Source organism: Ceratotherium simum, chromosome 5, assembly GCF_057802395.1.
Source record: "Ceratotherium simum simum isolate JZ-2026a chromosome 5, ASM5780239v1, whole genome shotgun sequence".
Classification (NCBI taxonomy): Eukaryota; Metazoa; Chordata; class Mammalia; order Perissodactyla; family Rhinocerotidae; genus Ceratotherium; species Ceratotherium simum.
The window spans coordinates 13,339,042-13,360,982 of NC_141904.1; the positions used below are offsets into that span (position 1 = coordinate 13,339,042).

Sequence of the window (21,941 nt, forward strand, 5' to 3'; positions counted from 1 at the left end):
TGAATATTTTCTGATCATTTAAAGACTGTCTATCTCAATGGTCTAAATGATCTAGCAATTTAAGTTGCTCTTCAATAATTTGACCAGCTGAATGATATATTATCTAATGAAAAATTAATACACTTAAAATACATATCAAATATATGTTACTGGTTGAATCATGTCCTGAATAAAACATAGGTTGGAGTCCTAACCTTTAGTGCCTTGGAATGTGACGCTATTTGGAGATAGGGTCTTTATAGAGGTAGTCAAGTTAAAACAAGGTCATTAGGGTAGGCGCTAATCCAAAATGATGGGTGGCCTTTTCAAAAGGGGAAATTTGGACACAGAGACATGTGCACAGAGGGAGAACACCATCTGAAGACTGGAGTTGTGCTGTCAGAAGCCAAGGAACTACTGGAAGTTAGGAAAAAGGCCTGGAGGAGATCTTTCCCTTGTACCTTCAGAGCAAGCATGGGCCGGCCAACAACTTCATTTTGGACTTCTGGCCTCTATAACTGTGAGACGATAAATCTCTGTTGTTCTACGCCACCCGGTTTCTGGTACTTCGTTAAGGCAGTCCTAGCAAACAGTTACAAGATACTTATAGTCAACAGGTACTAATGAAGGGTGGAGAATTTAAATAAGACTGTGCTAGGATTGATGCAATATTCCTATGTGAGAATCTTATCTGGTGAGTATCCCATTTCTGCCAATTCCATCTCCTTGACTTGGTTCTGGCCCAGCCATCTCCTATCTGGATGGCTGCAGTGGCCTCCTGACTGGTCCAACTTCAATCCATTGTCCACCCTGGCAGCAAGAATAATCTTTCTAAAATATTAATCTGATCTCCTTGGTTTGCCTTTTGTTCCCCTACGTACACTCTAGGAAGTCTGGGTGCAGAGTGGGTGCTTTAGAAACAAAATCACAGGTTAGAGCAAGCCCTGGCATCATCAAAGTTGTCCTGATGCCAATCCTCACCCCGTTTCACAGTTTAAAAGGTGTTGCCACATACATAATGCTGCCCACAGCAACCTGAGAGGTAGGGTGATCCTTACGAAAATGACACAGAAACTACTTTCACAGGGGTGACTTTCCCAAGATGGCCGCAGGGTTAATAACTAATAATTGGGAAAACCAAAAACTCTCTCGTACTTTGTGGTGTCCCAAAAGCGCACACACAGGCACATATACGTTCATATCATTATAAATATGTAATACACATTATAATATATATAAACATATTATATTACATATTTTTCAATAGCCATGGCAAAGCAAGAGCTTATGAAACTGAGAACAGTTCTGTTGCAGTAGCTCCTGTCTTCTTCCCACCTCATCATGTTTCAAAAGATCAGTTAAGAGTTGCTCCAGGACTGGTGGTAGCTTCAACCTGGGCCACCATTTTGCTCCTTCTCACCCATTCTACAGCAATCACGAACTAACCGAGAGGCAGTTTAGTGGGGCAAGGACATAGCCTTGCTATTCTCAGGTCTTGGCCCCTGAGACCCACCTCTGCTAATTGAATCACGCCCAGGGCAGAGAGCAGCTCTGCCAACTGCAGCTCTGAATGGCGCAGCAGGCTCATCCATGCTCATGTGTTGGCATTCAAACCGGTGCTTCATTATGGACCCTGGAAGAATTACAGGCACCCTGGGCTGTCCCCACACTCCTTTGTTCTTTCATTAGCCATCAACACAAATGCAGTATAAATAATTTGCAGCTGTTGGGAGAAACAATTAATCTTTTTATTCTCTTTAATTAAACCTAGGGGTCTATTCATTAGAAATGTGTCCAGAGGATACACCAGGAGCTCACCCTGTGTTTCAGATTCATTGGGCCACTTGGCTCGGTGGCAGACAAGGGAATCTAAGTCACAGTTGCTGGGTTTCAGGCCTGGCTTAGCCACTTCAGGGCCGGTCCTATGAGAGTCAGTCGGCCACTCAGAGTTTTAACTCCCTCAACTGTAAGATGGGGAAGATGACATCACTCACAGGGCTGTCATGTCATGCAGATGTCCTGGGCTGGACACACAGTCCCTGACCTTTCACTGCTCACACTCACCACCCTGCTCTCTGGGCAGTGTCAGAGGTGATATATAGACCTGAAAGGTGAGGTTTTCCCTCATTAGCAGGAATGGGTTTATTTCTTTCTATCCACAGGTCTGCCTCCCTTTCCTCCCCTCTATCATTGCTACAATTAGTTGAGTACCTATCACATATTAGCATTTTACATACATTCATTAATCCTCACAATAATTCCATTAGATAAGACTTCATATCTCATTTTGCAGGTGAGAAACAGGCTCAGAGGGTTTAAATGTTCCCTTTTTGGAAAATAAGAATGTTAACATCCCTAAAATTCCCTCATTTCTCTCCCACTTTCTACCTTCCTTCAGATCTATCTCGACTTTTGCTTTGTCAAGGTTGATAAACATTTGCATTTTGATGTGAAACAAAAATTAAATCTTCTTTGCTTTGTCTATAGATCAAATCCTCAGGGTTAAACCAATAACTTAAATTTACATCTTTTTGAGTACGAGGATATCATTCATGGCTGAGCCAAGTATTGTGCAAGAGTTACTGTTCTTTCTTAGTGGTCCAACAGTCATTTCAAGGACAACAAGCCTTGTATCCAGATCAACTTGACTCTTGATTTTTTCACTCTGTCAAATGGCCAAGTCACATTCCATTTTAAGTTGCATCATATTTGAACCCAGACTCCTCTGCATATTTTGTTTTCTGAACTTAATGATTGTCTTTTTATTTCTATTAAGTTACGAAACACAGGACTTCTTTCCCAATCCGAACCATATTATAGCTTTTTAATCATTCCATCTATTACTCATTCCTCAATCTGATAAAGAACTTTTATAAAAACCTATAGCTAACATCATGCTTAATGTTTAAAGAGTGAGTGCTTTCCCCCCAAGAGCAGGAAGAATACAAGGATGCCCACTCCTACCTGTACTATACTATTCACATTGTACTGGAGGTTATAACCCATGCAACAAGGCAAGAAAAAATCAGATTGGAAAATAAAAAGTAAAATTGTCTTTATTCACAGAGACCATGATCATCAATGAAGCAAACTCTATGGAATCTACTAAAATGCTACTAAAACTAATAAGTGAGTTTAGGAAGGTCACAGTATAGAAAGTCAATATATAAAAGTCAATTATATTTTTATGTACTAGCAATAAACAACCGGAAATTTAAATTAAAAAATATTAATATGATATCATCAAAAACCATGAAACACTTTGGGGCCGGCCCCGTGCCTTAGCGGTTAAGTGTGCGTGCTCCGCTACTGGCGGCCCGGGTTAGGATCCTGGGCACGCACCAACGCACCGCTTCTCCGGCCATGCTGAGGCGGCGTCCCACATACAGCAACTAGAAGGATGTGCAACTATGACATACAACTCTCCACTGGGACTTTGGGGAGAAAAAGAGAAAACAAGGAGGAGGATTGGCAAAAGATGTTAGCTCAGGGCCGGTCTTCCTCAGCAAAAAGAGGAGGATTGGCATGGATGTTAGCTCAGGGCTGATCTTCCTCACCAAAAAAAAAAAAAAAAAAAAAAAAAATGAAACACTTAGAAATAACTTTCACAAAATACATGCAAGATTTGTACGCTGAAAACTCTAAGACATTGCCGAGAGATTTAAAGAAGGCCTGGAGAGGTCTTAATGGAGAGACAGACAGTGTTCATGACTTGGTGGGCTCAATATAGTTAAGATGTAAATTTTCCCTTAATTGATCTATAGAGTCAATGCAACCCAAATCAAAATAATAGTAAGATTTTTTTAATGGATAAACTAATTTTAAAATTCATATGAAAATGAAAAGGACCTGATACAGCCAAAACAATTTTGAAAAAGAAGAGCTAAGTTGGAGGACTTATACTACTTGATTTTAAGACTTATTGTAAAGCTACCCTAATCAAGATAGTGTGGTATTGACATAAAGATAGACATATAGATCAATAGAAAGAATAAAGAGTGTAGAAATAGACACATATACTTAAGGTCTGTTAATTTCTGATGCAGTTTCCAAGATAATTCAATGGAGGGGAAGGACGGTCTTTTCATTAAATGCTGCTGGAAAAACTGGATATCCGTATGCAAGAAAAAAAATTCAATCCTACTCCATACCGTGTACAAAAATTATCTCTAAATGGATCATGGACATAAATGTAAGAGTTAAAATTATAAAACCTTTTAAAAAAAGCATAAAATAAAAGCTTAATGTCCTTTGGTTAGGCAAAGATTTATTAGAAGTGACAAAAAGATCACGAACTGTAAAAGATAAAATTGATAATCAAACTTTATAAAAGTTATAAACTTCTATTCTTTGAAAAACACTCTTAAGAAAATATTTTTTTAAAAAGCCACAGACTAGGAGAAAATATTTGCAAAACATATCTCATAAAGGACTTGTATCCAAAATATATAAAGAACTCTTGTAACTCAATAATAAGATAAATAATCTGCAAAAAGAGGGCAAAAATTTGAACAGATCTGTCAACAAAATAAATATATGAACAGCAAATAAGAACATGAAAAGATGTTCAATACTAATAGTAATCAGGGATATGTAAATTAAAGCCACAATGGAATATCACCACACCACGACTAGAATGCTTAAAACAAGCCTGACAATACCAAGTTCTGATGATGTGAAGCAACTAAAACTCTCTTACATTGCTCGTAAGAATGTAAAATAATGTAGTCGCTTTGGAAAATAGTAGAGCAATTTCTTATAAAATGACTCAGCAATTCCATGCCTAGGACATACCCAAGAGAAATGAAAACATAAATTACACAAAAAGATTTGTATGTAAATGTTCACAGAATCTTTATCCAGAATAGTGCCATCAGCTAGTGAATGGATAAACAAATTGCAGTATATCCATATAACGGACACCTACTCAACAATAAAAAGAAATCAACTACTGATCCATACAACAAAATAGATGAATCTCCAAAGCATTTCACTGGTGAAATGAAGTAAAGAAGTCAGACACAGAAGACTACATGCCTTTTGATGCCATTCATATGACATTCTAGAAAATGTCAAAGCAAAAGGACAGATAACAAATCAGTGGTTGCGAGGGTCTGGGGGTGGGGTGGGGTTTGCTTGCAAAGGGGCACAAGAGAGCTTTCTGTGATGATGGAATTGTTCTGTGTCTCAATTGTGGTGGTGGTTACACTTTTGTGTGCCTTTGTCAAAACTTATCAAACTGCACATTTTAAAAGCGTGAATTTTATTACATGTGAGTTATACCTCAGTGCATATGGGGCAAAAACAAAGTCCTTACCCTTGAGGGACTCTCAGACTAGAGAGGGATCCATGATAACCTGTACAGTAAGAGGTAGGTGAGAAGAGGAATGCAGAGTGCTACGGTAAAAAAGAGAAGCACTAACCCAGCCATGCTAAGCCAGAATTACTTCCTGGAGAGAGTAGATTCTAGGTCATGAGCAGTAAGAATTAAGCGGGGATAAAGGATGTGGAGGAGGGTCCCAGGCAGAGGAACGTGAACAGTCAATGGCTCGATGGTAGAAGCACCTGGTACACCACAGGGGAAATGTGAATAGTCAGGTTTGGCTGGAGAACAAAGTTTGAGGGGCAAGGCCAGCCAAAGGCTGGACTGATGGATAGCATCTACATCACCCAGGGTTTATTGGCACGTACTGAATCATCCAGGAGTCACTTCCAAACCCTGGCTCCATGGGACGCTAGAGAACCATCCATCTCCTTCCCAGAAAGAAGCAATAGGTATTGATGCTTGTGGCTTGGCTGTGATTTCTTATTAATCTGTCCCCTCCTCTGACAAATGTTTGGCCTTTTTGTTCCAAAAGACTGTGACCAGTCAGCTCACGCTTTGCTCCATTTGGATGTAACTTCAGAAGAACTGACAAGATAATGTCCCCGTTTGCTACACAACTCTTCTCGAGGCCGAGCTCTGTCATATCACGCCCCTTAGGACTGCTTCTTGCCTCTGTCTTGTCTCTTGCCATGACGTTTCAGTGTCTGGAAAATGCCTGTGTCTTTTCACTCGTGCAGAAGAAACATCAGTGTGATATTTCTGCTCCATTTACAGAGAAATTGGGTCTTGCCACCCAGTGCGCCTTTAACTAGAGCACACACGCAACCTCAGGAGAACTCCTCGTCTCTCTTCTCTTTGCTTCCACCTCTGAAAAAGTGCATTAATGCTTGATCCGTGCAGCAGGGCCAAGTGGCTGATGATTTACCCTTTGAGTCTTTCTACTTTCATCCTGAAGTTGACCCTCCGGCCATTACTAGCTCCTCAATCCTCAGAACCCCACTACTTCTCTGGTAAAAGTGAACTGTGAGTGAAAAACATACTGATAGTAAAATGCTCTAGTGAGGTTAACTATACCCTGGTAAATAGATCACTCCAGTGGTCAGACTGGCCTTTTGCCTGTCATGCCCAGCTTCTGCTTCTGACCTGAGCCCCGGGTAGAGCTGCCTAGACCAGGGTGGACACCTAACCATGGGGAAATTGATGTGGGGTGTAGGCTGGTCCATTGATCAGACCTTGAAACTTTCATTCAAGAGGCCCAGAAACCATCATTTATTTGGCAATGGGCACTTGAGATGAAAATTCATATGGAGTTAGGGCTGGTGTTCATGCAATGATCACTCGAAGTTTAGGGGGAGCTGAGAAGTCATTGAAATCAGAGAAAGCCAATCTACCAGGAGCGGAGGATATGGGAGTCAACATGCAGAGGGAAGAGAAGCACCTCGAGCAGCTGCAGGAGGTACAAAGGCTGGCCTCCACTCCTGTTCTCCAGTCCAGGCCCTGCTCACCCTTCACGGACTCGTCAGCCTGCCCTGGGGTATCTAAGTGAAGCCTTTCAATAGTTCTTCCCCCAACCACCATTTTTTTTTTTTTTTATTGGTACTAGTTTGAGTAGGTGTCAGTGCTTGGAATAAAACGATTCCTAACTACAATAATTATAAGCATTTTTAAAAGTATTTTTATTCCCTGCTCAGAGTGAGGGTGGAATAGGACCCCTGTCTAGGTGACAGGTAAGGCTGTCCAAAGGCAAATCTGATCCTGCACTTCCCAGCCCAGGATCCATCAGCAGCTCTCCTGCCCTCCAGCACAAGTCTAGGTGAAGCCACCCAAGGCCCAGCTCCCTCAATCACCCATGCCTTTGCCCTCATTGTGCCATCCACCCCTCTCCTCACACTCCTTTCTCCAGACTCCTGCCTGTACATCCTTCCAGATGCAGCTCCAGCCCCACCTCCTCCGGTTGTCCTCCTCTGCACCCCCACGTCACCCTGTACTGCCTGCTCTCATGCTACAGGTCCGCTGCATTGGCACCAGCTATTTCCCGGTCCCCCTCCTTCCCACAGAACTGTGAGCCCTCCTCAGGGGGAGGCAGTATCCTGGTCATTATGTCCACTGCTAACACAGTACCCACCGCACTGATACATGAGGTGAGCACACCTTTGCCCCGCTGGCACCTCCAATGCCTAAAGCAATTAGCAGTGCTTTGATTCCAATGAGTAGGTATTCCTACATCACCCAGACGGAAAGAGGGCGTTTCTCCAGAATCATAGGGTGACATTCGCCACGACTTAATTAAAGGGAACGTACATCTCTTGCTAGAGGTACCAATTAGAGAGTTTTAAATACACATCCCGTGTGTGTGACTCACACACGCAAAGATTCACAGAAGATGAGGACTACATTTCACTGTTTTAATTGAGTTGAAAAAGCATTTGAGCAAAAGATGACTGAGTCATTAATCCTTAACTGCTTTATAGGTGCTTTCGGTGACGGTGGAACATTGCTTGCCCTCCCTTCCTCTCTTCTTTCCATCTATCCATTTATCCATCCTTGCATCTACCATTCCTATTTTTTCTTTCCTTCCACCTATCATTTTCCATCCATAAATACTCAATTGTTTGGAGTGTGGGTACTCTTAAATCATTAACTAAATTTCTTCACCCTGGGGGTGAACTACATGCATTATGGCACTGGGTACTGGCATGTGGGCCAGGAGCAAGGTTGGGAAGAATTGTGCACTGGGAATTGTGTAATCTTATAAAAGTGAGATTTTTGGTTGTCTCTGTGCAAGCCATCTGGATAAAGCCAACTGCCCAAAGCTTGCCCTAAGACAGACCCTGAGGTTGGGTGCAAGGGGTACTGGGCTTTATATCATAGTCCTGAGACTATGTAACCAACAGGGTACCTTAGGCAAGTCTTTCAATCTTCCCAGTCCTCCGCTCTCCTTTATAAAATGGAGGTAACACCAATCCCGCAGGGCTGTTGGGAGGAAGATAAGACGAGACCCTGAGCCAGAGCTGATTCAGTGGTGACTAGCACCTTATACGTCCCCAGTAAAGTCTCTTGGATTCTGAACTTCAACACCCACAGGCTGGGATCAGGACCCCTGTGGGACCCAGTGTGCCCCAGATCAACAATGCCCAAGTTACCCAACAAACTTATTGGTGGGCTGAGGACCTAACAGAGCCCTGGGCTTACCTCCCAGGGGCTGGGAAGATTAGATTAGGTCTGTGAAGCAGATTGGGAGCCATTCAGGAAAAGATCATTTAGAATAGGAAGGAGGGAAAAAAAGACTGTGATGGTTTAATGTTCCCATTCAGTTGCTAGAGCCAGCTCATCTTTCCACACAAAATGTCTTACCTACTGAACAACACGATTGGACTGAAGTGTGCACTAAATCGTTATATCTGTAATTCCCCAAGATTGTTATTACTTGAATATCTCATACTTCATTGCATTTTAAACATCTTTAACCCCTAAAACCAGCTCTTAACTTACTTTGGAATGTATGCTACTAAGTGTAATTGTCTAAAACCCTTTCTGTAATTGCCATGTTAACCACAACCACCACACAGCTAATCAGGAGCTGCCACTCCAGAGGGTCCACTCTGTGGCTGGCTCTACAGTCGAGATCTCATTACATCCTCACAACCACCCCCGGGAGAGGGCAGCACGGACTGCACCTCAGGGATGAGATTATAGAGGCTCAGGGAGCTTAAGGATGTCATACAAGGTCACGGTCTCTAATGGAAGAACTGGGATTCCCACCCCCCTTGGTCATTCCTACCCCTGACCAGAGGTCCATGCAACAGCACACATTTGTTTCCATCTCCTGTGGGTGGAGCCTTGGATCAAGTGCTCTGAGGGGGCACAAGGTGACCAAACAGCTGAGACTGAAACCAACTGGAGAACAGTCAGGGTTCTCCAGAGAAACAGAACCAATAGGAGACGGATAGTAGACTAGACATAGAGAAAGAGAAAGAGATAGAGATAGAGATATACACACACATACACATATACATAGATGTGTGTTTACATATATACATGTATATATAAAGGAATTGGCTCACACAACTGTGGGGCTGGCAAGTCTGAAATCTGTAGGGCAGGCCTGCAGGCTGGAAGCTCAGGCAGAAGTTCACGCTGTGGTCTTGACGCAGAACTTCTTCCTTTCTGGGAACACTCAGTTTTTTTTGTTCTTTTGGCTTTTTTTGCTGAGGAAGATTCACCCTGAGCTAACATCCATTGCCAATCTTCCTGTTTTTTCGCTTGAGGAAGATTCGCCCTGAGCTAACATCCGTCGCCAATCTTCCTCTATTTTGTGTGTGGGTCGCCGCCACGGCATGGCCAATGAGTGGTGTAGGTCTGTGCCTGGGAACCAAACCTGCGGACCCAGGCCTCCAAATTGGAGCACACCAAATTTAACCACTATGCCAGAGGGCTGGCATTGAAAACTCAGTTTTTGCTCTTAAAGTCTTTCAACTGATTGGATGAGGCCCACCCACATTATTGGGGGTAATCTCCCTAACTCGAAATCAGTTGATTGTAGATGTTAACCACATCTCCAAGATCCCTTCACAGCAACACCTAGACCAGTGCTTCATTCAATAGCCAAATTGACACATAAAACTAACCATCATACCCATCAAAGAATCTTTTAAAGTGTTATATTCAAAATGAGTGAGAGGATTTGATGCAACAGAGCAAATTCCTTTTAACCTCAGAGAGAAACACCATATTTTTGTTTCTTTACTGGCAAACTAATAAATAAAACCTTTGTGGCTTATGCTATCAACTTTGTTCTAGAAGGTAGCAAATGTGTAATACATTTTTATTTCAAATGCCATTTCATGCCTTAGATCCCAAGATATTCAGAACAACACAGGGCTATTATCTGGTTTACAGTATATTCACTGCAAAATGCTCACCTGCTTCTCAATGCTTCAGAAAGAAAGCACTGGCAGGCCAATTTCACTTCTTATTTATGTGGACGGTTATCTGCATTTCTCTAGCTCTGGCTCCTTCGTGGGAAGTCATGGAATATCAGAGATAGAGGATAGGCAAAAAAAGTCTCCCCTCCATCCCCACCAAAGCCAAACACCCCAGGTCACCCTCATGAGCAGCCCTGAGGGTCAGGGTACCAGACAAGAGGGTTCCATTTGTACTCTAATGTCTGCACTCCCTCCTGCTCAGCTCAGGCACCACTGACTCGGGCAGCATTCTCTGAGCCTCCCCTGCCCCTCCACCCCAAAGACACACCCCAGACTGAACTGGATCTCTCTGCTTGTCCTCCCATAGCGCCCTGCCTTTCTCTAGCACAATGAGGACTCTAGTGGCCTGTAAATATCCTTTGTGTCTTTCCTCTACCAGACGGCGGGGAAAGATGCTGGCTCTTTCACGTCTGTACCTCCAACCCCAGCACAACAGTTCTCCAAGTATCACCCAGGAACTCTTGGGGGTTCCTGAGACCCCTTCAGAGGTTCACAAGGTCAAAACTATTTTCATAAGAGTACTAAGATACTATTTGGTTTCTTTGCTCTCATTCTCTCTGGAGGAGTTTTCCAGAGGCTATATATTATGATACCACAACAGACTGAATGTAGAAGCAGATATGAGAATCCAGCTGTTTTCCATTAAGCCAGACATTTGTAAAAATGTGAAACAATGGCACTTTCTTCAATAGTTTTTTATTTTGGATAATATAGTTCTGTTTAACAAAAAGTACATCTTTTTTGTCAATATGCGATGACTTTATTATTGTTATTATTAAATGAATTAATAAATATATATATTTAAAATTTTATCAGCTTTAATTACCAATGCAATAAATAGCAATAGATATAATCCACAAAACAAAAGCTCTTTGGGGTTGTTAATGATATTTAAGAGTGTTAAAGTGTTCTGAGAGCAAAAAGCTTGCTATATGACCTGGCAAAGGACTTAAAACATCGTACGTACTCTTCATGTAGGAAGAAAGAGGGAAGGTGTGAGTGGAGGAACAGAGGAGAGAGAACAAAGAGGGGAAGGAGGGAAAGAAAAGATATCTAGCATCTTCAAGGCGAGACTCACACAATCCATTCTTAGATTCAACTCAGCCAGAGGAAAGTCAATCAACGTGGAGACAAGATCAGTCCTTTCTCTGGTTCTGGTTGTGAAAAAAAAGCAACTGGTTGACTGAGCAGCTTGCATACCAATTGTCGAGATACCGTGTAGGTAATAGAGCTTCTGATTCTTTTGGAAAGGAAGAGGAGCATCTTCTCTCGCTGTAGGAACTTGAGCACATGCTGTCAAGAGAATAATTGTCTGAAACCACAGTCCTTATATCTCTTGCAACCTGGTTGGAGAAACCACCATAAAAGGAAACAAACTTCATAAATCATTCCTGCAAGAGGCATCAAAGGTTAAAAGCATCATGATGAATTTCTGAAATAAATCTGAACTCTGAATTTTCAGAGTGTTTGGGAGGCAACCAGTGTGTCTCAAAAGAGAAATCATGGTCTTGGCCATTTTGAAGAGTAACATCACTGTTAAACGTGTCAATTTCTCCTAGAGGTAAATAGAACAGGTATTCGGCAGCTAGAAGAGTCTCTCAATGCTTAAGACATCCTTCCCAAAAGAGATGTGTGAGATCCTTGATCTCACCAGTACTAAACGTGGGGTGTGGCATGTGGTAAGTGCTCAACAAATGTGTATTAAAAGATCAACAAAGGAGGGGCCGGCCAGGTGGCGCAGTGGTTGGGTTCGCATGCTCTGCTTTGGTGGCCCGGGGGTTCGCAGGTTTGGATCCAGGTGAGGACCTACGCACCATTCATCGGGCCATGCTGTGGTGGCGTCCCACATGGAAAGTGGAGGAAGATTGGCACAGATGTTAGCTCAGGGACAATCTTCCTCAAGCAAGGAGAGGAAGATTGGCAATGAGTGTTAGCTCAGGGCCAACTTTGCTCACCAAAAAAAAGATCAACAAATGAATAAGCTCTTACTGCTTGTGTCAATCTAGGCAAAGATTCATGTACAGTAATTCCTCCCCACATATAAATTCTCTTAACCAAGATTTCTGGTTTGGATATACTTACTTCTGAATAACTTTTGATTGAACAAGAGAATTTTGATTTCCACATACACCAACACTATTTCTGGGGATAACTGAACAAGGAAAAAGAAAACGAAGAGGATGGATGGACAGAGCCCATAAAGGATATCAGCACAAGGTAAACCAGAACAGTACAGCACGTAATGAGAAGAATTCCATGGGACCGAGAAGGTCCCAGGAGAAACAGTAACTCCTGACTCATGAAATCAAATTATCACATGACATTTGGATGGGGAACAAGACATACATGTTATCTGTAACAAAGCACACAAATGTACTAGCAATTAATTGATTTAGGGTTGGGAGAGTCTAAAAGATTCTTATGAACACAGAATGATAAACAGAATTAATTGTGCAGAGCTCTTTGTATTAAATTTAAGATGGGTATCACATCATTGATAGTATATTATTTGGTGTGCTGCATACTAGTGAAAATGGAGATAATTACAAAAATAGTTATATGTAAATTCTCAACATCATTTTATCATGTCTTTTTTCTTTAATGAAGATTGAACTTCTCAACAGTGGAACTTCTCCACTTCTCAAAAGCCTCCTCCCATTGGATATTTTTCCAGAAACTCACTCTACTTCACAAAGGACACAGACAAGACCTCCCCTGCTGCCCAGCTGACATCTAGTAGGGTTAATTTAGTCCTGGTCCCTTCTGATGTTAGCAGGATGTGTTGGTCGAGGTCCTCCAAGAAGCGGATACCAAGACGGGATTAAACATCCAAGAATTTTATAGAGGAAAATGCTGTGTGAGGGAAAGAGCCAGAAAAGGCTGGGAAAGAGATTAGATCTTGATGCAAGTGTAACTCCAGTGCAAGAGAGGAAAAGAAGGTTGGATGAAAGTGTCTTATACTGTCATACAGTCTAAGCGGAACTCTATAAATCTGATCCTATGTCTCCCAGGAGGAGGTCTGCCTTAGTATCTCCACACTCAGTCATCGGCTGGGAAGAACCACTGCAAGGCCCCTCAGGAATTGCCCTCATTACCCTCTCTGTAGTTGGAGGTCTGCATGATGCTTTCTCATGCATGCCACACATTGAACTGAGAAGTATATTCCTGGAAATTTCTGGGGGTGGTGGACATAGAGTAAAATGTAATTGAAACATCTTGGAACAAGTGGACAGAATCTGTCCTCTTCTCATATCCGTGACAGGCATGGGTAATGAATCCCACTGAGCCTGGGCATGACCTCAGGCTCTTTCTCAACACAATGTTTCTGGTAGCCTCTACCAATCCATAAGAGGTAGCACTTAAGATGAAACTCATTTGCCATCCCTGTCCGAGGAGAAGTGGTGGACAATGGGGTAGGGCAGCTATGGAATGCAAGGAACATTATATATCCCACTGAGGTATCTGCTGAGACTGTAGGGCATGAAGAAGATAAATAAGACTGACCTCAGGAGGGTTGGGAATAAATCTGTTTTAAGGAAAAAAAGAAAAATAAGAGAGAGAGAGAGAGCATGAATAAAGATATAAATTAGCTTCTTACTCTTACATTTTGGGCCTAAGAAACTTGGAAATGGTTTTTGAGAGAGATCGTAACCATAATGCAGCAAACCTTCATGACTCTGTCCTGGAATTTTAGGACCCCTTGACTTCCTGGTTATCCCATGACTGTGGGGATCATTGATGATGGGCACTCAACGAGTGTGTAATGAACTGGATTGATGTGTGCATGGTGCCCTTTGGCTATTACCCTCTACGATTTTCCAATGCACCAAAGCAAACAGAATTCCTGGGCATGCTCAGGTTGCCCTAGACCCAGCCCCTGGCTTTGTGAGAAAGGGAGGACAAGGATGTTCAGCTTCTGAATCTGAGTTACCCGCTCTTTTCTTAAAGATGAGTTCCTGACCAGGTATAGTTTACCATTCCTATGCAAATGTTCAGGAAATCCTCACCTCTGGCTGCCACTTGGGAACAGGAGGCAATTTTTCATTTCCTCGCCAGGCCTGCTCCTCACCTCACGGCACCACCTCAGAAAATGGCACCATGATGGCTGCTCACGCAAAGAACGTGGGAGGCGTCTTGATTCCTGCTTTTCCCTAATCAATGTCCCTCCACACCCACACATAATCCATCGGCAGGTTCTACCATTTCTACACCAACGTAATAGAATGCGGAACTTCTCTTCCTCTCACCTGCCAACATCCCATCCCCAGCCAATACCACCTCTTGCCTGAAACTCTGCAAGAAACCTCTGATTTGACTCCACGTTTTCACTCTTATCCCCCACAATCCTTTTTCCACAGAGCTTCTAGAGTGATGATTTCAAAAAGAAAATCTGATCATAAAGCCATGGCCATTTCTGCTTAGACCCTCTTAGAATAAAGTTCAAACTTCTTCCAATGGTCTATAGACCCACTCCTGACCCATCTCCCACCACCTCTCCTCAGTGATGGCTATGCCCCAGCCACACTGGTTTCCTTTTTATTCCTCAAATTCACCAAGCTCAGTTCTACCCTAGGGTATTTGCACCAGCTGTTCTCTCTGCCTGGAATGCTTTCCCCCATCACATGACTAGCTCCTTCTCATCATTCAGCCCTAAGCTCAGACCTCAAAGAAGCCCTTCCTGAAGACCCCTTCTCAAGTATCTTCTCCCTGCCCCCACAACTCATCCCATCACACCTTTATTCTTTTCATCACAACGATCTCACATGAAATTATCTGCATAAGTCTTGACTTTTCATTGTCTGTCTCACCCCTCTGGAATGGAAGCCCTGAGAGCAGGGGCCTTACCTGTTTTGTCCTTCACTGTTTCTCCAGAGCTTAGACAGCGCCTGGGCCATGGTGGACACCAATAAAGACAGGCTGAGTCAGTGGATGAAGCATCCCCCATCATGACTGTTGGTGAGGTCACAAAAGTGTCTTTCTGACACTACGTCCCTCCTGTAAAGCCCTCTCTTGGCTCAGCTCAGCTCCCTCTGGAAGCCCCATTCCCACCATGATGTTCTCTCTCATCTCCCGTGCTGCCGTCAGGCCTCTGTTCCACCCTCCCCATTGTCCCCAAGGTTCCAGCTTGGATCATGCTCAGACACTCTCCATTTCAAGGCTCTCATTTTCATTCAAAGAGAATCTGAGAACTCCAAAGGCCTTTTAACCTCAAAAAGATGAGGCTCTCAAAGAATGAATTGAGGGGCGAGGTAAGGATTTTGAGAATGGCCTTTTTGATTCCCCTGCACCTTGATTTCCTCTTAAACCTCGCCCCTGCACATAGGTATACTCAACCCTCATAGCTCTTTCCACAGCACTGGCTGTCTGAGCTGGCGGAGACCAGTTAGCAGGGCCTGCCCCAGCCCTGGAGGGGGTAGCCCCGCTCTGCACCGCCGCTGGGCAGGATGTTGGAGCTCCAAGCCAGAGCTCTCGCCAAATTCCCGCCACAGGTAGGTGGCTCCAGCCCTGAGGAAAGACACAGTCAAAGGCAGAGTATTCCCATGCTGGTGTGTAGGGTGATCTGGTTTTTTAACTGCCTGGCAGCCCACACATTCCCTGTGCCCTTGGGAACGGCACCTGCTCCTCCGCCCACATGTCTTTGTAAAGCAGCCTCTGCCTACACAGTCTGAGCGACAGCACCGGAAATGGGGCCGTGAGGAGCATGCAGAGGACAAGGTGCCAGGACCCCCTCTCTCAACAGTGGAAGTTGAAGCCTCACCTCCTGCTCTACTGGAGTTGAACAAGGCCCACACCGTGCCCCAGCATGCAGTTTCGAAATCTTCACAAATCAAGCTCTCCAAGATGCCACATAAACCAGGCAAGCACCCAGCCTCCACAGTCAATGTGGCTCCAGTCACAGGGAGATCAGCTTCCTTTGGGAACATCTGAGCTGAATTTAGTGCCTGTGGGGTCAGACCTTGGCTCCAGGACCTGTCCCCAGGGTTTGTGCATAGCAGGCTCCCTTTAAGTATCTCTTGGATTCATGAAGCATTTATATCTTGGATACGTAGATTGACTCCAACTCCACTGAGCATGGAATAGGAGAAAACGGGATTTCCTACAGCAGAAGGGAAAGGAACCGGCTGTAAAGCAGAGCTTGACAATATGGAGGCTGCTTAAGCCTGGGGATTGGGGGGGCAGTAGCTTCATCCCACTGCAAGTAACTTTCAAGCTGGCTTCCACCCACGCCTAGGGCCAGGCTAATGGATTGTGAACACGGTTGCCCTTGTACACAGTATAGTCCACAAGTAACAATTTCATTCAGCAAGTATTTATTTAAGGAGTAAGTATTGTGTGTGGGAGGGGCTATGCTAGGTATTGGAGGTAGAGCACTGAGCAATTACACCAGTAACCATAACTGGGATAAGTGCTAAGAAGGAGAAGGACAGGATCCTATGAGGAGATATGTCAAGGGGTTGTGGAAGGACCACTCTTCAAAAGTGACAGGTGACCTGAGACCTGACAGGTGAGAAGGATAGAAGAATGTTCCAAGAAGAGAGAAATGCATGGGGAAAGACTCTGAGAGGGGCAGGAGCGTGGGCCACTTGAGAAAGAACTATAAAGAGACCGTTTAGTGTGTGTGATGAGGGAGACAAGGGATGGCTTCTGCTTGGAGAAGTTCCCGACGGCATAAGAAACTGAGAGCAGGATTCAGAACCCTCACGACGTAATTGGTTAGCTCAGATGTAATTTTGCAGGAACTTCAGAGGAAGGGGAGGTCAATGATGAATTCATCTCTGCAGGTTCTCAGGAGGTGGGGCTGGACCTCAGCTGGGCTTACATTAAGAGCTGGGTAGGCAGGGAGGTGAAGGAGAGTCAAAAACCTGGATATCTACCTACAGTCCTCCCTTCTCTCTATCTGTTAATGCATCTTTTACCATGTCTGTATATCGTCTCTCATATAAGTGTCTCGTGTGTGTCTTCTTTCCAACTCCACTGCCCAGGCCAAGCCCCTGTCGCTGCCCTTAGAGCGTTTCGACTGCCTCCAACTGTCCCCTGTATCGCTCCCTCCAAGGCATCCTCCCTGCTGCTGGCAGAGTGGCCTCTAAAACACAGATCAGATCGGATCACATAGCCTCCCTGCCTCCCTCCTTCCAGTAGCTCCCATCACCCTGTAGAGAAAGATCACACTCCTTGGCCTGGGACACATTTTGTAATCTCCACTCACCTCTGATTCTCACTTATTGCTGAATTTCCCCCAATACCTGGAACTACTTCCCATCTCCTGGGTGTGCCCTGCTCTCTCTCTCTCCATCCCTGCCTTAAGCCCAGAACTTCTCTCCCACCATTTCCTAGGATCTCTGGGGGATTCACCACTCTTCCTACTTGACCTTATTTCATGGGCCAAGGGCATCCCCAAACCCCTCACTTTCCTGCTGCAACCACTCGTGCATCTCTTCTGCACATGCTTATAAGCAAACCCTCCTGAAGCTATTTATATTAGTAAATGATTTTTCCAAAAGAATTTTATTGCTCCATCTGATCTTAGGAGGCCACATAGCTAGCTAGATGTTACCCAAGCATTTACTGAGCACCTGCTGTGTTTCCAGGCCCATGTCACCTGCCAAGGGAAGCATGGGGGCTGGCATAGGCCTCGCATTGCAAAGATCACAATCTAATGTCAGTGACATCATTGTAAGGAAGGAAGCCCTTTCCAAGAACAAAGTGCAGGAGATGCCATGTAAAACTAGATCAACGTTGTATGTTTGATTCCACTGCTGCCACTCTTTGGTTGTTGTCATTTATGTTTTCTATGGGGTGAGCATCTGCATATGTGCCGGGAGCTGTACCATGCTGTTGCAGGTTGGGTTCCCTGGGGTCAGACTCTAAGACAGAGCTCAGCATGCAGTATGTTTGGTTAGGAGTGTCCTTGGGATCACAGCTGTGGAAGAGAAGGACAGGGAAGAGGAAGGACAGAAGGAGAAGGGGAGCTGTGATGCAGGCTCAACGAACCCCACCGATGCTCTAGAGCTTGAATGGCCCTTTCCCAGTTGGGCTGAGTTGGGTTAAGATGGATGGGCCTTTACACTCTCACGTTCACCAGTCCCTGGATGGGGGCCACCCCAAGAAGGGATTTAACTCTGGACAAGGTGCCTCTCTGCAGCTAAGGCAATTCCCCAGGGGCTGATAGCTGAAAGCTATTTCTGCCAACAGTTTTCCCAACCAACTAGTACTTTGCTGAAGGGGTGTCTAGGTGGCACCCTGCAGGGTTCATCATATAGGTGTTTTTCATATATCACTTTGAGAACTCACAACAACAGAGATGTAGATATCATCCCCATTTTACAGAGGAGAAACTGAGGCATGGAGAAAGTATCATCCAACCAAAGTTCTATATTTGAATGCAATTCTGATTTCACAGCTTATGCTTGTGTTGCTATGCAATGTTCATTCCTTCCAAGCACGTGAGCAGGGGCTCAAACTGTGCCCCCTCACCTACCATAGCCAGGGCACACATGGAGCATGAGTACCTACCCTTAGTTGAAATGACTAGGAGGACAAAGGGCGGAAGCAGTGCGTTCGGGTCAGTCTGGGCGTGAGTGGAGTATACCACGAGTGTACTCACTTGTAGCTTTGTTGCTGGGGCAGCACCTTATCCTAGGCCACGTTCAGGACCCCAGGAAACGGTAGCAAGGCTAGGACTCAAAGATGAAGTTGTCTAATTTAACAAATAAAAATACAGGGTGCCCAGTTAAATGTGAATTTCAGATAGACTACAAATGATTGTTTTAGTATACATGTGTTCATGCAATATTTGGGACATGCTTCTAATAAAAAGTCATTGGCTATTTATCTGACATTCAAATTATTGGGTGTCTGATGTTTTATCTTGCAACCCTACTCATGGGTGAAGTGGAGGCATCTGTCCCTATCTATAAGATGATTTCAGTGACAAGACATCTTCCTCAGACCAAACTCTTTCCCAGCCTGTTGTCTGAAATCCATTTACCTGCACCCAAAAATCATTGCACAGTTGATTTTTAATGCTTTAGTGTGCCGGCACCCCTGGGAGAGTGGACCCATGAGCTACCCACATTCACCCTCCAGGTGTTACTGAGAGAAGGTTTTGGCGAATACACACAAGGCAGCATAGATGGTGAGGAGGGATGGCCACGAGTAGACGTTACTAAGAGGCTGAAGGGCTCAGGATGAGAAGAAAAGGCTGATAGTGTGTGGGATAGCCTTGTGAGCATCTTTATTTTTCTATCAGGCTCCATGAGAAGGAGGTTCTAGTCTTTTAGGATTGCTCAATAGGGCTCTCCTCTCTCTGGTTTGGAGGGTAACACTCTAGCCTCTCCCCTACAATAAACCCCTGCCCACTAGCAACCAGCTGCACCCATGGCCTGCTTATGGGCCACCAAGAAGTCTGTTGGCCTAGTGCCACTGCATCTGGAACAGACCCAGGTATTGCAAAACCCCCAGCTTCCCACTCAGAGTCTCCTTGTCCTGTTGTTGGCCTAGAACTTGAAGTTTCTTAGCAGCTCTCTGATAAGGAAATGGTGTGTAGACAATCAAAAATGCCATCACAAGTGACCTCAACTTCTTCCTTTTCTCCCAGCTTTCCAGATGAGCCATTCCCTTTTATTACCCACAGATTCATAAAAATGCATAAGTGAATGCAACAGCTTCAATAGTTTTCTTTTAGGAGTTTGGCACTAAATATATTAAATGAATTCCCTCAGCCCTTGGACAAGAAGCCATTAGATATGGACTATTACTTGCATTATCATTACATTAGTGGGTCATTATGAAAAATAAAAGTTCTAATCAGCATGAACATTTATAAAGTGCGATGATGGGGAATATGCCAGGGCGGGCTGTCTTAAATATCCAAACTAACCGCAGTGAGTAATGACTTTGAACAAAAAAAAAGGTTGAACACACAGAATCACTTTAACAAATACCACTCAAAGTCATCAGCAATTAAAGGCTCTAGGGAAAACGCAGAGGTCCACTCCCACCTCTCCGGCTAACTGAGAGTTCTCTGAGCTCTCCTGGGGGCTCTGTGATGACACTCACTGTCTTTACCTTCCTTGCCCAGCCTCCAGCTGGAGAGAGAAAACCCTCTGTGGTCCTCACAAGGTTCCTGGCAGCTCCAGGGTCCCTCAGAGGTAGCTCAGGGGCCACAGCGGGTGGTAAGGAGCAGCTGCCTGAGCGGTGTGGTGGACCCGGCACCCCCTTGAATCCTGTTCTTTCTGGCTCATCTGTTTGTTTTTACTGTGATCCTCTTTATGAGTTCCAGAGGGTTCTGGAATGTGTGCCATTAGCTTCCCCTGACACAGGATGATTTTCAGGTGACCAAGCTACCTGCTTGACATGTGGCAGGAACCCTACAACAGACTGAATCAGTGGGCAAGGGGCAAACTGTGCAAGCAATTGGGCCAAGGATCTAGCAGAGAAGCTGAACCATTCCTGGGAGCAAGGAGTCCCTCAAGGAGGAGGCCTGCGTTTGGGGCTGCAGGCAAAGAACAAGGTGGCTTGAGATAGCGGGTCCATCTTTGCAGGCTTTGCCTCGGGCCATTCTGCCTGACTTCCCAGGGTGAGGGGCCCACTGCCCAGGGGACCCAGTGGGTCCTGTACAGACTCCTATCTGAGCACATGGAAGTAGTCTTGTTGCATTTCCTTGTTTCCATCTATTAGACTGTGGCCTCTGCTAGAGAAGGGGAGTGTCCAAATGTATGCACTCATCCATTCATCCATCTGTCCATTCACTCATTCAATCACTAATTCGCTCAACAGATTGCCAGTCAACATGTTCCTTTCACGGTGCAAGGTGCTTTCCTTGTCTTTGTATATCCAGCGCCTGAAACAGAGACTGACACCCGGTAGGTACTAAGTAAATGTTGATGAATAAATGCACAGGTGACTGAGGACGTGTTCTGCAAATGGGCTGCATTCCCAGGTGGCCCTATTGCTGGAGAGCTGGGAGGAGGTAGTACAGGGGGGAGAAGAGGATGTTGTCACTGTGGTTAAAGTCTCAGATTCTAGACTGACATAAATATTCCAACAGAAGAGCAACATCTCCCTCACTGTTCCATCCCAGCACATGAAAACTTTTTTATTCCCAGCACCATTACTCTTTGGGATTAGGATATTTTCTTCTGCATGTTGCTAGTAAAATGTTTACGAGATTACTTTTGCCACTTTGTAGGTGCAAAACAATTTCTTTCGAGTTTTTGTTTCCCCCAGTTGAACTTCCTGTGAATTACCTGCTTTATTTAGCAAAACCTCCAGGAGAATTTGCAGAGGAGAAGCGCTCCCCATTTGTCTCCGCAGCACTGCCTACTCCGTGAAACTCTTATCATTTCACCCCCAAGGAGCTGCCGCTCGCTCTCGTACTTTGTCTGAGCTATCTAGCCCTCCTGCTTTTCACCAACATCCTAACAACGCTTTGCTGAGCTCTTGCTGTTTCTATAACATTCTTTTCCTAATAACAGCAAGCTGTGTTGCATGCTGCAGTTTCACTACAGTTCAATTCCTCCTCCCTTATCGTGTGTTCAGCAACTTTAGGGCGTCCCAGCTATTGTATGTTATTATACGCTTAGTTGAACTTATTCAACTCTACTGTCTCCAATTTTGTTTATTTTCATTTCTGTAATGGATTCTGTGCC

At 44.4% G+C, this 21,941-nt stretch overlaps 1 protein-coding gene across 1 annotated transcript in view; it reads right to left on the reverse strand.

Annotated features, from left to right (window-relative positions):
* CLSTN2 (calsyntenin 2) overlaps nucleotides 1–21,941 on the reverse strand; it is a 575,299-nt gene that overhangs the window by 355,086 nt on the left and 198,272 nt on the right. The gene's annotated exons all lie outside the window — the stretch shown is intronic.